The sequence below is a fragment of the Amblyomma americanum genome, chromosome 5 (genome assembly GCF_052857255.1).
Source record: "Amblyomma americanum isolate KBUSLIRL-KWMA chromosome 5, ASM5285725v1, whole genome shotgun sequence".
Lineage (NCBI taxonomy): Eukaryota > Metazoa > Arthropoda > Arachnida > Ixodida > Ixodidae > Amblyomma > Amblyomma americanum.
This window is the reverse complement of record NC_135501.1, coordinates 40,726,970-40,744,357: the sequence shown is the minus strand read 5'-3', so window position 1 is coordinate 40,744,357 and position 17,388 is coordinate 40,726,970. Positions and strand designations below refer to the sequence as shown.

Here is a 17,388-nt window from a genome sequence, read left to right as displayed (position 1 = left end):
AAGTCCCATGCGTGCAGGCTGCTATTTAGAGGCAGAGAAATGGCACAGAGCACAGCCATTCTCGCCCCACTATTTTGAGGACAAATCGAGCCACAAAAACTAAACGCCACAGATTTTAAAGCTATGACTGCAACCCATGAACTGATAAACCGGCTTTTGAAATCGCCAGCATGAAAATTGTACACTGCCACAAACGAACATTAACACTTTGTTTGACAAAACAGTGTCATAAAAACTCACCATTATTGCTGTTATCCACGTAATCCTCCAGTAATGAGGGCTCAGGACTGTATACAACATGCACAACAAGCTTGTCGCCACAATGAAGAAAATGTGAACACGCGAAACAGAAAATAAAGACGTGTGAAGAAACGCTGAAAGAAATCACAAAAACATCGCGGCTGACGCGGCAAAGCTGGTATAGTCGGATACAAGTTAAGTCTGCAGTGAAGCTCCGCCCACATTCAGGACCGGCGCACAGAATTCCTCCACGACAAAAACGTAGGCCGTTGTTAAAACTTCTCTTGTCACCTAAACAAGAAGCTAACCATGAGAAAAAAGTTATAAGCTCTAGAATTTTGATACCTGGCTTGTTTAATAAAGTCAAATATTAAAAAGCTGATTTTGTTCACTTTTGTGAGTGGCTAGCGGAGTAATACAGTACGCCGCGGACTGTGGCCCAGTGTTAACAACTGCTGTTTTTTTAAGTTGTATCTAATACCCCTGTCACACGGGACTTCTTCTCGGCCTTTGCCGTAAAGTTGTCTTATTGCACTAAAGGAGGAAAACCGAAAAGGAGCAGCGACGCTGCTACACGGCAAATCCAAAGGAGCTAGAACGCGGCCTCCGTGAATGCCAAAAGTCACTGCTGTGTGTGAAGCGGCGCTAGTAACATTATGAAATTAAAGCAGATGGTAGCACTTCAGCTAAGAGTGCTTTCGTTTATGTTGGAAAAAGTAGCTATCACGATAATAAATGAGCGTTCTGACGGTGAGAAACGGATATTTTGAAACAAATTTTTTTTTTCATCGTTCTCGGTCCGACCACGGTAGGCGCACTTTTCCGTTCGGCTCCTCGTTGTGTTCGAGAAGCGTGCTTTGTTGCTTGTGTCTTTGTGCACACAAGCAAACTCAAAACACGCACACAACAAAGAGCAAACGAAGAAAAAACAGCAAAGCGAGATGCGCAAGCACGTGTGTGTCGATGCGGCTGATGAAAAGCGTTCAAGTCCTTTCTTAGCAGTGTGGATGTCTTTAGTCATAGCCTCCTCTATGGTTAAGTGCACTGTAATGCAAAATTAACCATTAAATAAGATAAATTAGGTATTTTTTTACGGTTTCAAAATTAAAATTGCGTCAATTTTTTATTCTTTGAGCTCGCTAGCTGGCGCTGCTGTCTGGGTTGCTCCTTTAAGCAACTTTAAGGCCGCTGACGGCCGCCTTTATTGCTACGGACCTTTATCGCAAAGGTCTCGACACTTTGCCGTGTAGATGCGCGTCACGCGCCTTTCGGGCAAAGGACCTTAATTTCTAAGGCCTTACAAGTGCCCGTGTGACAGGGGTATTACTATAGTGGCACTAGCAACGCGGCTAAGGACAATGCCCATGGCCATTAGGCTGCCCAATGTCAAGAGAGTTCTAATTATTGTTCTGGTTTTGAAATCGCGGCGTTTGTGGCTGTCGGTCTTACGTGAGCAATTTCTTCAAATATTTGTACCGTACATACATTCGCACACTTAAAATAAAATGAAAGCGTGTAATGGTGAACTGCTTGGAATAATTCGTTCCTGAAAATGTAAGACTGCGAAAGCACGAATAATTAAAATCCAAAGGTAACATAACTTCAGCGTGTTCATGCCTTCAAAAATAAATATATCTGGTTCCGGTAAGTTGTTAGCACATTTCCAAAACTTCCAGAGTGCTGACAGAAAATCACCCATATATGAATGTCCTCTGAATATCCACTAACTGATACCTGAATCCAATAGTCCCCTCAACATGCAGACGATATCGATACATGGACATTGGACGTTAGGACCATTTGTGGATATCCTTTGTATATTCATGGTTTACTGCGGTAGTAGAGCATACTTGGGGATGTTGATGACTTGTCATGCCAAGGGCCTTCTGTGGCTGAATTACTGGTCAACCATCTCACATCTTGCGTCAAACCTCATGTGTTAGCACTGGATTAAGGATGTGTGATGCCATGTGTGGGCAGTACGAGAAGACTTCCTTATTCTGCCGATGACATGTTTATTTACAGATGATATTGCGCATGTGAGTGCCTGCTAGTATGTGCTATAGTGCTATGCACAACATCTCAGCTGTCATCTTTTGTTTCCTCGTGTTTTTGTGTGAAAGCCTGTCATGATGCCTGGTTTGCCTCTTGTAAATCTCAAGGGCACTCACCCATGCCAACTACTACATTGTTTAATGCTTTTGTGTCCCTGCTTAACCCATGTTCAGGTTTTTTGCGGAGTAACTCTGAAAGTTAACATGTAAAAGCTTGCACCTGCTAGCTTAAGTTTAAGAGACTCTAAACTTTTCCTCTGAAAGGGTTGCGATATGTACGTTCAGTTTTGTGCATTGTGTGCATTTCAAAAGATCTGCCATTCTTCTCTGAACATCATTTTTTAAATTCAACCCCATCGACTGCAGTGCAATATTGCTAGAAAAACAAATAATCTTTGCACATGGTCATAAGAAAACTGCTGTGCATGATGAGAAATGCGATTTTAAAGTTGATGTCAAATGTTTAAAGCTTTACTACATGCAATGGGTAGCGAATTTGCCGAGTTTCCTGCATTGTAGGATGTCTATTTCTACCAATGGAAGGATGATTCTGAAGTGAATAAACATATTGTATCATAGACATTTAAAGGGCCCCAGAAAGGGGCTCTCAATAAAGGTGCGATATGTCTGGGATGTTAAAAGAGGACGGTTCTTAATTATCGCCCAGCAAGAATTATTTCAATGCGTTTTGTGGAAGCTGAGTTATATGCAGACAAAATTTTAACTTCTGCGTCTTCGCATCTTTCCCTCTCCTCTCGCACGCCAAAACGGCGGCATTCCTCCACCGGGCCCACTCACTCGGCCCCTTCCCTACCTCCGCCGGCTGCGGAGCGCACGGAGTGGCCGCGGCCGCGGTAGCTCGTGATGTCTGAAAGAATTTGGCGCTGTGAACCAATGATGACCCCCAGCTGCTGATGTCATTTGCACGACGTGACGTCGTATGCCAGGTTTACGTGCGAAAGCCCGGCACCACGCGCCGTTGCGAAGTGCGAAAGCGGGAATCTTTAAAATATGTATTGTAAATTTTCCGCTCGCTTCTGAGGCCTTGTACGCGGCATGGATGCTCGGTGGCCTGTACTCTACATAGTGCAAGCATTTTAAAGCGAAGCTCAAACACCCCTTTCTGTGGCCCTTTAAATGCTTTAAAATTCGTGAAGTTTATGCATATATGGGTTAAACTCATAAGAGTTGCTGAAGAGTGAGGGCCCTCTTTTGTGAAAGGGTCCTGGAGAAACCAAGGCCAAGACTGTAGACTGTCCTCAGAAGAGAGGCAGGAACAAGCAAAAGAGGCAGCCTGCAGTGTTGCTATACGTGCACGGAGCATCTGATTGCCTTGCAGGGACTCGAAAGTCCGCTCTATGCAGTTTTTGTGCACCATAAAAATTGATTTTACGGCCCCTTATGGGTGCATTGATGTTTGTCCAGCTGCGAAAGACTAATTTATTGCCAAAAAAATTTCACCGAAATGTTTTCCCGCCACTAGATTGAAACTCGTCGCTTCGGTACAGAAAAGGACTTCGTGATCGCCTTGGGGTGAGATACTAGGGACATTGGACGTTTGAACACACATCATGCAGGCTAGATACATTAGCCACGATGCTGTTTGACCAAACCCCACTTGTGCCATTAAAATCTAATCTTCATGATGATAGCATCTCTTAAAAAAAAAATTATCTTCAGAATTAACCATGCTTAAAGGAGTGTTTGGTGCCTGTTTTTTGTAATTGTGCGTAATACATTAGTGTACACAAACCACTATGTGGCTTTCACCTACAGCCGCTAAATAATGTAGCATGGAATTTCTCTCTCACACTGCTTCGGATTGAAGAACCGAACGACTACTGTGACGTTAAAGTTGCGTATTGGTAACTTGAAGCATGAATAGGAACTGCAGTATAATCTTTGCTTCGTTGTAATTCACTGCAATGCTAAGGTTAGCCTTCCTCATGGGCCAGAATGACAATGAAGAAGCAGCACTTGTGTCCCAGTTTATTTACCCCTCATGTGAGCTAAACGGAACTTTGATGCCACAGCACTTTTGAAATGGAAAGCAAAACAGAATAAGAGAAAAATTCTATTATAAATTATTATGTGGTCACACGCAAATACCACATGCTGACCCATGCATAATAATGTCTTATGCATGATTGCAAAGAAGAAAACATTCAACCAATGCCAGGTGTCTGTACTCCTTTAAATGTCAGTTGGTTGTCCACCAGTTTGCTTGTTTTCCTCCTTCTCTCTGTTTTTTCTTATTTAGCTAACAGCCGTTGCCATCAAGGTGTGCAGTCTTTGTCATGTATTTAGAGCTCAGAGGGTTTGCCTCTAAGCTGTGCAGTGGTGCTCCGATAGCATCCATGAAAGTACAAGCTTTCTGAGGGATGAAAACCAATGCCTTCAAGCGATTGGGAGCGCTAATGATGCGTGGCAAACCACATGGCATGGCTCAGATGCGAAGCAGACCCCCCTGGGCTCTACACATTGAATAGAGGCTGCACACGGTAACTTAGCTTTCTCCTATTAGTAGTAACAGTATGTGTCCCAGTAAAATGGGGTCTTCAGAAGCAATGATGCGACAGCTTGGGAGTGGGTAGAGCCCTCCCGTACTGATAGAACTGGGTCCGGGTGCATTAGCGAGTGCATTACTAATGGTACATTGACATAAAATCACCTCCTTAGGTATGGGTTTTTAATTTTACAATGAAGCTTGTTTCTTCCCTCTCCCAAGAGCGTTTCTTTTGCATGTTCTCACATCTTTCTGTTTGTAGCCATAAATGTGTCAGTACTTTTCTGAAGAAATCATTCATGTGGTGCATGCTCTATTTTCTCTTTTCACTGTGCTTTACTTTAATGCTTCAGTCTTCATATAACAGAATGTGCTTTTCCTATGAAAGAGGTGTCATATATCAGAAAAGTTTAGACCTGTTGACGCATTGTTCTTTCCGTTAGCAACACTTATGTGGCAACGAGTTGCAGCAGTGGCATTGACAAATTTGGTGCAACCTTTCTCCTGGTGCAGCTCACGACACAGACAGGTCACCATCAGACAAGCTGAAGGAGGGACCACATGCACCTTTTGTCATCGTGATCTCTCCAGCTGGCTTCCAAAGTTCCAATGTGTGTCACAAGAGGAGTGGTCCTTTGTACCGGCATATGATGTTGATGTAGTGCATGGCAGTATATCGCTTTTGTCATGAAGGTGCGCAATAATTCTAATTACAATTGTAAGATGCATGTATTTTGCCACCTATAACCTTGTACCATTAATGTATGCTTCCATCCCTGGAACTTCGGGTATTAATAAAGTTTATATTTGAGTGTTGTGCTCGTTTAAAATATGCCTCTCCTTAAAAAGTTTGGTCGGAGTTGGATTGCATGTGTAACTTTAAACAAACACTGAGAACAACATGCATCTAAATTTTTTTTCTTGGTACTATTTTGTTACTCTTTCTGGCTACAACAGTGTTGGTTTGGAAGCAAGAGAGTCATTCATCATGGAGAAAGCTGGATTTAAAAAGCCATGCCACTCAATTCAAACCCGTGACGTCAAGACAGTGATTGCCGTTTGGACGTGGATGGCAGTATAGCCTAGAATCTCGAAGACTTGCTTGAAAAAAGAAAAAAATGTCTTGCAGTCACTGTGCTTATGAAAACTACTGATCGTGGCAATACTGTAGTATTTCATTTTTGACTCTTCCTAGCTTGTAACTGCTCGGTTTTCAGTGAAAGCAATCTACCATATTTTCTCTCGTAATCTGCGCACCAACCTACACCTGGCTTTATAAAAAAACTTGGAGGATGCTTAAGCTTTGCCTTTAAAGGGTTAAGACACCAAATTTTGAGGCTATCAAAAGCTTGTTATGGGCTTCCTCTTTATTCGATGCGAGTATTCGATGCAACAAATGCTTAAATCAGTCGCGGTGGTTCATTGGTTATGGTGCTCGGCTGCTTATCCGAAAGACATGGGTTTGATCTCGGCTGCAGCAGTCGAATTTCGATGAAGGCGAAATGCTAGAGGCCTTTGTACTTTTCGATAACAGTGCACATTAAAGAACCCAGGTGGACGAAATTGCCAGAGCCCTCCACTGCAGTGTCCCTCATAGCTTGAGTCGCTTTGGGATGTTAAACACACACACCCACAAAAACAAACTCTTAAAATATATTTCAGTTCAGCTCCAAAGAGTCCTTAAATGCTCCTTCTCACAATCGAGACCCATCGGTGGCGAGATAGTTGTCGACGTATAACCATAGGAACGATATCAGAGTGACATCACCATGACCTATACTATGAACGGCAACGTGTGACATCCAGGCCAGGCGCTGTGTCCGATACTCGGCAGTCGGTGGGCTAGTCAGCAAATATATGCCATTACATGACGCACCAGCCAGCACCAGCATCGGCAGCCGAGCGAAACCTTCATGTCGATGAGACGACGACTTGACTAGTTGCTGTTGACATTTCATAAGTTCACTCTTCTATGCCAATCAGCGGTGTGAATAGGCCTAGCGAGGCCACGGGATTCGTACGTGCAACGTCGGCAGTTGTGGAGAGCGAGCTCTCGAGATTTAGTGAACACAAATGCTCATCGATCATAGTTTTGACAGCAGTGTCCAGAAATCGACGACTGTTTATGTCTTGGGATGCGCTTCGATCGGGAAGCACCAGTGCTATGCGGTGTGGCCCAGTCTGCCGACCAAACGCTGCAGGCGCCAGGGAGTTGGCTATAGCAGGCATCAACGTCGCTTATGGAAAGAAATTAAGCCATTTTAGTTATTGCGCCAAACATACTTCCACATAAAGCAATTTAAGTATTGGATACATCTGAAAAAGCAGTTGCAACAAGTGAGAAACACTGGACCTATGCGGTGTCAACAATCTGTCTATGAAGGGTCCCTCTGGCTGGCGTTCGCATATATTCATCAGCGATTCTGGCCGAGCTATCGCACTGTGTGAACTAGTAAACGTACAACAGGAGCGAAATAGAAGAGATGGTTCATCCTCAGTAGAAGGCGGCTAGGTTGCATTTCATGCCGAACATTTACGGGAAGCAAGGGTGCGATCGCAATGGGGGTGTTTGAATTACCTGCGCGGGGTCATGTGGATGCTAACCGACACCATTTTTCTTGCGACGCGGGGCCTTTAAATTAAAGGCCTACTTGACCGAAATTTTGCTAATAGTAAAAAGGTTTTTTTTCATAGTACACCCCCGGATTATATTACCTACTGAACATTACATTCCAATTTTAAGAATTTAAGGCTTTAAGGTGCCAATGGCACTAAAAATTCAGTCTTCAATACCGAAACTAGAAAAGCGGGCGCCATAACCGGGCGCTGGAAGTGACTCACGTTTGAGATGGGAGTCCGGACAGGCTTGGAGCGTCTGTTCGTTGGTTGGACAGCATACAGGGTGTCAGGCACACACTGTATGCTTACGACATTACGATTTGCACCTCCGGAGGGAAAATTGGGAGCATGCAGGAAAGATTACAATGTGAGGCAGATGCCGTGCAAGAATATGCTATAGTTCTGGACTCCAATGCGCACCCAACAAATCACAGTTGCTAATATTTAGGAAGAAAGCTAGGAGACTCTTAACCTGTTGTAGTATTTGTGGGGGGAGTGCAAATTCAAGAGGTGCCACATGCGAAAACCTTAGGTCGGTTAATAGACGCCAAGGGCAACAATGTGGAAGTGATAAGCTGACTGCAGGCAACAACTGGGCAAGTGGCTAGAATGATTAGCACGGTATCAAACCACAAGCATGGAGTTAAAGCAAAAGAAACCATAAATTTAATACAGGCTTTTATTCTGGGCAGGATAGTTTATACTGCACCTTATTTGAAATGGAAGAAAAGTGGGAAGAACACGCTGGACGTCATGATACGCAAAGTATATAAAAGAGCACTTGGTATCCAGGTGAATGCAGGAAAAGAAATTACTACACATGGGCATTCACAGTACTGTAGATGAAGGCCATTCAATATCGCAGAGGATGCGGCTATCAGGAAGCAGGTCAGGAAGGGACGTACTCGATAGATTAGGGCTCCCATGAATTTGGTCTACGGAGGACAGAGAGGACTTGGGAGACCAGCTTAGAAGACAGATCGAGGTGCAGCCCATTCCGTGAAATATGCAATCCGAATATCATAAAAAAAGAAGGAAGGCTAGGGCGAATGCCATCAGGAGAACATGGGGCGCGATGGAAGAAGCAGTTTATGTGGATGCGGCTGGACCGGTCAACGGGATATCAATGATAGCATGCACGGATGCGGAAGGGAAATTAGTTAATGGGGCATATCAATTTGATGCCAAAGAATCGCACAGGCTGACGAAGCAGCGATAGCTTTGGTGATGGTTTCCAGGAAGGTTTTGTGTGTGTTATTACGGACTCCAAGACTGCATGTCATAACTATATCGCCCCCAGGTGTCCCCGGGCGGCACCTTGAGGACAAAAGTGACAGACGCGCGTGCTCTTGCAGCTGAGACTGGGGGATCTTGGCCGATCCCCCTGTGTGGGTATGTGCCATCTTTTGATAGGCTAACAACAACAACACTGCTTCACTGCTTGCGGCCTGTGCCTAGCGCTTTTGGTTCTGCTACCTATTTGTGACATTTTGTGGTGGAATGCGCTGGGTAAATCGTTCTGGAATATGTCGCACACCCGTCCGAGCGCACGCCAGTGCACGGGGTCAGCAGCCGAAATCTTGGACTGCCCCCTTAGCATGGGCTATTGGAGACTACCTCGACGCCTGGCCGAATGCCTCCTGTTTAGAGGCCATTCGACTCTACCTCGGCGCCTACCCCTCAACCCGCCATGCAAGGCGCTGCGTACTACACCCTCCAGAACATACGGCTACCAAGGTCCTTTCACGGGACTCAGCTGGAGGACGTGGAAGATTGGCTCCTCCAGTTTGAACGTGTCGCCGCATTTAACCAATGGGATTACGCCGCCAAGCTGAGGAACGTTTTTTTCAGCTTGGAGGACGGTGCTCGTACGTGGTACGAAAACCGTGAGGACACTCTCATCACGGCCTGAGTTCCGACGTCAACTGCTCGCCGCGTATGTCAGCGCTGATCGTCGGGAGCGAGCTGAACGAGCCTTGCAGCCCCGTATGCAAATGCCCAACGAAACGGTTACCATGTACGTCGAAGACATGACGCGGCTCTTCCGACGGGCTGACCCAGCCATGTCGGAAGCCAAGAAGCTGCGCCACCTAATGCGCGGTGTTAAAGAACAGCTTTTCGCCAGCCTCGTGCGCAGCCCCCCAAGCGCTGTTGCCGAGTTTCTAGCGGGAGGCTGTCACGATGGAGCAGCTCCGGCAGCGTTCCACCGCGTACGACCGGCCAGTCCTTGCTGTTTCTGTTACGGAGTCCCTCCCGGTTTTTAACAGCAATACCGACTTTCTCCGCGACATGATCCGCGCTGTTGTCCGTGAGGAGCTAGAGAAGATTTGTGGTACGCCGCAGCCAGCGCCCATATGAGCGTTATCAGCGAAGAGGTGCAGCAAGCTATCAGGCCTCCGTTACTATGGACCTCCTTCACCCCGCGACGTCACGAAGATGCGGTGGCGCTGATGCTAGCAGCGACTTTCGCATGGTAGGCAAAACAGGTTCCGCTTGCCCGTGCCTACCGCAGCAGCCGCAGTTAGCGGCGGCTGCTTCAAGCCTGTGCACTCCAGAAGCAGCATATATTGACCAGCTGCGTCACTGCTGGATCCGCGTAGGAGCATAAAAAATACTAAATTAGCCTCGATAGGTTTCTCGCGCATAAATGCCGCATTCGGAAACTGGCTAACAGGCATTGGGCCACGGTAGTAAAGCGCGAAGTCTGGGAGTCGATAGGCACTGCCACTCAATGCACTTAATAGCATACAAGTTACTGCGTTCATTCACCTGAACTTGAGGATAGTAGGCTGATAATTGCTCAAGGAAAAAAAAGACATATGTAGCTGCACACATAGTTATCACCTTGAGCCGGGGTGCACGGGGCGCCGACAGGTTCACTCGCCCCCAAGGAATGCGTTTTTTTGTTAGTAGCACACCATGTTTTAATGGCGCGTTTTGTGACATTTAATATTTACTTGAAACTGTTTCTTGATATGACGACGTAATTATTTCATTCGAGTAGAAAGAAGTCTGGTAAGTTGTGTCAATCTTGCGCGGTCGCGTTGGTATGCTTAGAATAGCGTACCTTAAGTGTGCTAAACGCCATATGCTTTTTCATTGTATCATGCATGTGTCATGTTTCATGGGGTAATACATGATCGCGAAGCTTGTTTGCAAAGAAGCAGCCGCAGGCGTGCTACTAACAGACACGTGGCGAGATTGAGAGGGGACGTGGCATGAAAAGTGTTTTCGTTATTCATGCATGCGATATGTAACTAAACTTGGTGCAAATATGAAATTCCTACGCTAGTTTCAGTCATTCCTTTTATTTATAGCTATACCTGGTGCAGTTCTGGGCAATTATAATTAACACCGTCGTCAAGTCCCCCAAGGTCTCAAATAATTGAGTAGATAGTCCGCAGTTTTTTTTATGCCAGCATGTACATAAAGCCCTGTTCTGTATGATGACGCGATTAGTTCTTTTTCTATATGATCAGTACTTATGCATGCATAGTTACATGAAAACGTTTCTTACAAAAAATAACTAACACAATACTGCGCGTGTAGGGAAAAAAATCGAGAGATTTATTACGCTCCTCAACGTCTCAGGAATAGTTTGCGACAAATGGAATCATTTGATTTTCATGCGAATTATGAAGGTGAATGATCCAGTCGCAGAAAATGTGAGAGGTCAGAAAACGAACTTTAAAGTTTATTCCCTCGTTTATGGCATCTTCGCTTTCGCTTTGGTCAAAGAAATGCGGCACTGAAATCAAAGAAATTACCTCATAATTTTTGACGAGCACACTTTTAAAAAGCGTAATTTATAAATTTGTACTCAATATTTTGCTATAATTTTTCGTCACGAAACTAGACTTCAGGGCTAGGAAAGAAAATAAGTCTAGAAATCAAAAAATTTCACCAAATCGACCAGCTTAACAAGAGGACAAGTCGGCCTGGCTGGTGCGTGGTCATGCGGCTAAAAACAGCGCTAAGCGAGACAGGAGATCGGGGACACGACGCTGTCCCCACTTTTCGCGCAGCGCGACACGTACGTATGTCAGCAGACGATGAGCGCATGTCTGCTCCGACGAAACAACGCCAGCACTTCCCCTCACTACTGTCCCGAAGTAAAATCATCCCGGCTAGTGCAGAGTGTCAAAACTTGTTTTATTCAATGCCTAGCGCATAAATAAACGGCAGGAACGCTTTCTACATGTTTACTACTAACCATATATACAATACACAGTGGCAAACTATTTCTCATTATAGGCCGCACCTGGGCAACGCGAGCTCGTGTACTTCGACAAATTACTAAGTTGGAAGCATCGACCATTGCTATGATTCGCAGAAACTGGAAATGCGCCTATAAGCCTTGGAAACCCGCACTCAACACCTATCCGCGACGCCACTCCCCGACCTTTTGCCTACCACGAGCTCGCTAGCGACTGCAGCGCCACCTCGTTTGTTTACAAACATGCAGGAAGTCCTAGAACCACAGCCAGTCCAGACAGACTGCTGCCGCCCGACATACAGTATTGTGCGTTTTTATCGCTGACACTTTCAAAAATTTTCCCGCCTCAACCGCTGGCTCGTTTGCGGTGAAACTGCACACAGAGCTTGCGTATTATGGTAACTTTTGTATCGTAGCAAGTTTGACAATGGTACTTACTTAGTTCAGGCGCACATGATGCGAAAACGTAAGCGTCTACGAGAGATCGGCGAGCCAAAACCCGCAGACGACGCTTTTTCGCTGAAGGGCGGCAGTGGCGCCATCTGTTTGTGGTAGCGCAAAACGTCACGACAAAGCCGTCGAGGAGAGCGTTGCAAGGAGCGCGGGCCGTTTGAATATGCCGTTCCTGTCGTTTCGTCTGCTTCCACTGAAGCGCTTACAACATTTTCGACTAATTAAGCGGAAAAATATCAGAAGAAATGATTTAACGAGGCTTTACCTTTTAAAGAATATTGTTTGCAATGCTCGCCTCGGCGGCCTAGTCGTGACGCTTTCCGCTGCCGAAAACAGATGGCGCCACTGCCGGTTCTCGGCGAAAAAACGTCGTCTGCGGGTTTTCGTTGCCGATCTCTACGTTGACGATTACGTTTTCGCATCATGCACGGCTCAACTAAGTAAGCACCGTTGTGAAACTTGCTACGATACAAAAGTTACCATAATACGCATGCTCTGTGTGCAGTTTCACGGCAAATGAGCCAGCGGGTGAGGCGGGGAAATTTTTTAAAGTGTTCACAATAAAAACGCACAACACTGTGAACACTTTAAAAAATTTCCCCGCCTCAACCGCTGGCTCATTTGCAGTGAAACTGCACACAGAGCATGCGTATTATGGTAACTTTTGTATCGTAGCAAGTTTCATAAAGGTGCTTACTTAGTTGAGCCGTGCATGATGCGAAAACGTAATCGTCTACGTAGAGATCGGCAACCAAAACCCGCAGACGACGCTTTTTCGCTGAAGGGTGGCAGTGGCGCCATCTGTTTTGGGCAGTGGAAACCGTCGTCCGCCGAGGCGAGCACTGCAAACAAAATTCTTTAAAAGGTAAAGCCTCGTTAAATCATTTGTTCTGATATTTTTCTGCTTAATTAGTCGAAAATGTTGTAAGCGCTTCAGTAGAAGCAGACGAAACGACAGGAACGGCATATTCAAAGGGCCCGCGCTCCTTGCAACGCTCTCCTCGACGGCCTTGTCGTGACGCTTTGCGCTACCGCAAACAGATGGGGCCACTGCCGCCCTTCAGCGAAAAAGCGTCGTCTGCGGGTTTTGGTTGCCGATCTCTACGTAGACGATTATGTTTTCGCATCATGCACGGCTCAACTAAGTAAGTACCGTTGCCAAACTTGCTACGATACAAAAGTTACCATAATACGCAAGCTCTGTGTGCAGTTTCATCGCAAATGAGCCAGCGGTTGAGGCGGGGAAACTTGAAAGTCTTCACGATAAAAACGCACAATACTATATATGCTGAAGCTCTGCGACGCCCTGCCCCAAATCCACCGGCATTCCCACCGCCAAACCAGACAGACTACTGCCGCCCGACCTACGCTGACGCACTGCGACGCCCTGCACCAAATCCAGCGGCAGTTTATCCAACCAATCACGACGTCCTGCTACCCTCCGTGCAGCCAGTGCAGCACCGCGTCCCGAGTGATCGACAATCCTTGCGCAGAGCGGACATCTGGCGTGGCCCTGACCGCCGGTGTTTGTGCTTCCACTGTGGAAAGCCCGCGGTCACCTGTTGCGCCGGTGCCCATATCGAGAGCTTGGCCTGCAGGGTTTTTCCTCCGATGCGCCAAGGCCCCGGTTTGGGCAACGGCCCCGTGAGATTGAAGAGTACCTGCCAGCAACCTCAGTGGACCATGGCGCGCCGTGGTGGTGGAGGGGAGGGGGGAGGGCCGCCGCAGTTTCCGTGGACGTCCTAAGCCGTTCTGGAGTCGCACCGCCGCAGCAACGCCAGCGTCCAACATGGAGGGGAGCCACGGTGCACTGGGAGTGTGTGCAAGCACCCGGGCGGGAGGGAGGGGAGCCTCGGTGCACTGGGAAAGTGTGCAAGCACCTGGCGGGGGGGAGGGGGGAAGGAGCCTCGTTGCACTGGGTATGTGCAAGCACCGGGCAGGGGGAATGAGCATCGGTCCACTCAGATCCATCGCCTCGTGCTGGACGGGGCGAAGGTCTAGAGGAGGATGCTCAGGCCAGACTCCTTGAGGAAGGAGAGGAGGACCCGATGCGCCAGGAGCTGACTGCGAGCCGGTAAGAGGAGGTCGTGCTCCGTGGTAGTCTGGAGACCCGAGTGCTCGGTATCCCGACTCTAGTCGTCGCCTGGGGGGATCATGGGTCGGGCACGCCAGCAGGAGGTGGCCGAGCGTCCCCGTGTCCCCGCAGGAGGGGCAGGCAGGAGAGTGGGCCCTGCCACACGCGTACAACCTGGAGGGCGTCCACGTGCAACCGATGCGGAGGCGCAGGAGGAGGGCTCGGTCCCGCCTGGACAGCTGGTCCGAGAGCTGGCGGAAGGGCTTGTAGGCCGCGATCCTCCGGTCGTGGTGAAGGTTCTGTGCCATCTGCATGAGGAGGGGGCGGGCAAAGTCATGTCGAGTCACTGCAAAGGATACCGGGGACCCTCGGTGTGTGCAGACTTGGCCAGAGCGTCGGCCAGGTCGTTGCCTTCAATGCCGGAGTGGCCCGGCACCCAATGCAGAGAGATCTGGTGGCCAGCATCCTCCAGGGTCTGCAGGCGGGCCCTAGCTTAGCAGGGAGGTAATGGCCACGTTGTCAAGAGGCCTGGGCAGCAGCTGGAGGGCTGGCCGGGAGTCACAGAGGACCACGATTGGACCAGGTGGGATGGTCGCAATCAGTAGGTCGGCTGCCAGGTGGAGTCCGGCCAGCTCAGCCGCAGTGGAACTGCCCGGGAAGGGCAGCCTGAACGTCCTCGTCGCTTGACATGGTTTACGCAAAAAAGCGTACAGGCGCTAAAAGACGAAGACAAGCACACTCAAGACAGGACAGGCGCCTTGTCGCGTTCAGCTGCGGAGCCACGAGTGCCGCTGCCCCCTGTCCTGTGGCTGGTAGCACCGAACCACCGGTGAAGAGAAGGGTGGACCCCTTAATCTCATCCAGGAAGACAGCAGCAGTCTGATTGAGGGCTGCAGCTGGTGTGTGGCGCTTCGACGTGCCTCCGAAGTCCAGGGAGACCTGCAGGGGAGGACGCGTAGGTGCTGGAGGGGAGGGGGGGCAGGATGGCTGGCGGGAGGGCCCAGGGACTCCATGTAGGCAGCGGAGAGCATGCCCATCCTGGAGTGGGGGCGTCCCGAGAGGCGTGCACGGAGGGCTCTGCCGTCAGGAACATGGTGGAGCCGGTCCGTGTGTGTGAGGCCTCTCTGTAAGAGTAGGAGATTTAATGGAAGCACCCCCGCCTCGCCTAGGGTGGCTGCGATCTGGGAGCTCTGTGGGACTCCCAGGTGACGGCGGATCCATTTCCGCTGGGAGGTCTCGAGGGGGCGGAGCCGGGTGTCTTTAGAGTCACCAGAAGAAGGGCATAGATCGCCGTCAGTCCCGATCACCGTCACCTCGGCGATCGTTTTCACCAAACGAGCGACGGCGGACCGCTCGCCCAGCCCTCGCCGGGAAAACTGGACAGCGACCTACGGGGGCGTGGTCGCTGGATATCGACGCTGTAAAGACCCCCTGACGACGCAGACATCCGATGATAGAGCTTTGACGACGTCGACGACAGCAGCTAAAGTAAATGACCGCTTCTCACCCGACATACCCGTGCTTCTTGACGGTCACAGCATTAGCGCTGTGACGACACCCCATAATCCGCAGGTCCACACGGGACGGAGAGGCAAAGAGACACCATATATTCAATAATTATACATGATTATGATTATACATCAGAGGCTGGGGTGTCCGAGCTTACGTGCCGACGACTTCATGGGGACGATGGAGGGGCTCCGGAGTTGAGCTCGAACGGTTGCTGGCAGAAGCTGCACGCCGTCGGGCTTCGGCGCTGAAGGCCCCCTTGGCGAACGATGTCGTCCTGAGCGTAGTTTCTTCCGTACTCCTTGTCGATTTTTATATCCTTCTTATTCCCCACATTCCCTAGGTTGAGGACGCCCACGCCGGAGTGGGAGGGGCCTAGGGCTTTCACTTGGGCGCACAAACACACCACCGCACTTATGGTCTCGCCCCCATCACGTGTTGAGTCCGAGGGAAAGGAGGTTGTCGTCGAGGTAGCGTCGGCTGTGGTAGACGGTCTCTGGCCCGCTGACGGTTCCCGCGGGTAACCGACCTCCGTTCTCCATCAAATGACACTCGCCACTCAAGGCCGGAACGCGAGGTCACTAAAAGGCCGGGAAAGTGGTCCCTCGTCCTAGGATGTGCTCGGGAGTGTTGGTGATGATGCCCGCCGTCTTGTCACGGGGCCAGGCCCGCCGAAACGAGGCCCTTTGTCCCCGGCACGGTCACGGCAAATGGGGAAGATAACGCCCGTCTCCCCGCGGCGGCGGCGTTCGACACGTGCCGACACTATGGAAAGGGGGTCCGGTTGTGCTTAAACCCCTTCGTTTTGGTCGTTCACTCTCAACGAGTATGGCTCGGTAACTGGACGCAGCTGTCACCTGGGTCTTCTCCGTGCGGTCCATGGCGGCAGGCCCGAAAGCAATCCCACTCAAGTTGCTTGCAGCCATATACAGTAGAAACATGTGTGCTGGCTGCTTCCAAAACGAGACCGGCTATCGCCGATCTCCTCTCTTCCAGCTGAATTGCTTTTCCTTGATTGCTTTTGCCGCCACTGGGGGCTCCGTCTACGCCGCGCCGTCGAACGCGGACCCTCGTAGCACACACAAGGAACGTCGCACTCGCTCACCCTCCAGAAGAATGTTCTCCGAACATTTGAGTCCATACAGCTCCCCTTCTCTTTCTGAATCGCCTCGCACAGTGCGTCCGACAAAACACTTTTCGCTGCACTCAACACCACTGCACAACACCATATGCATCAGCTGTCATAACTGGCGTCTCCAGGGGCAGCACTGATCTTCTTTTACAGATAAACATAAAACTCAGCACCCAAGCCTCTCCTTTCTAGTCCAAACTGGACGAAATAAATTTACCACAGTTACAAATGAGCTCCCACTTCTAGCACGATCACGGCACAGACAAAAATATAGATAACGAAAGGAAGTAGGGCAGGTTCTGCATGCGCTCCGCATGCTCTCCTGTGAAGGTGTTACTTAATGACAGAAAGGTTTAACTACCAACTACGATATCTTAACACATAAGCACATAGCAATGTTATGAGCTGCGGCATTACACAATTCTAACCAGTTCAAAACTCCGCTCTGTTTACGCCATTAGTCCGACTTAGCTTTCCGATTTCGCAGCGGATATCGGCCTTCGCGAGTCATACCAAGTAAGTCTGTGACCCTTTGTCTGCTTTGAGACTCGCGAGGGCTCGTGGCAGGAGCCTCTCCTGGCGTTA

At 49.0% G+C, this 17,388-nt stretch overlaps 1 protein-coding gene across 1 annotated transcript in view; it reads left to right on the top strand.

Moving 5' to 3' along the window:
- Positions 1 to 5,630, top strand: part of LOC144132404 (saccharopine dehydrogenase-like oxidoreductase) — a 74,490-nt gene extending 68,860 nt beyond the window's left edge. The window contains exon 13 of the mRNA XM_077664794.1: positions 5,314 to 5,630. The gene's annotated coding sequence lies outside the window, so the exon portion shown is untranslated. The remainder of the gene's footprint in view (positions 1 to 5,313) is intronic.
- Positions 5,631 to 17,388: the final 11,758 nt, after the last annotated feature.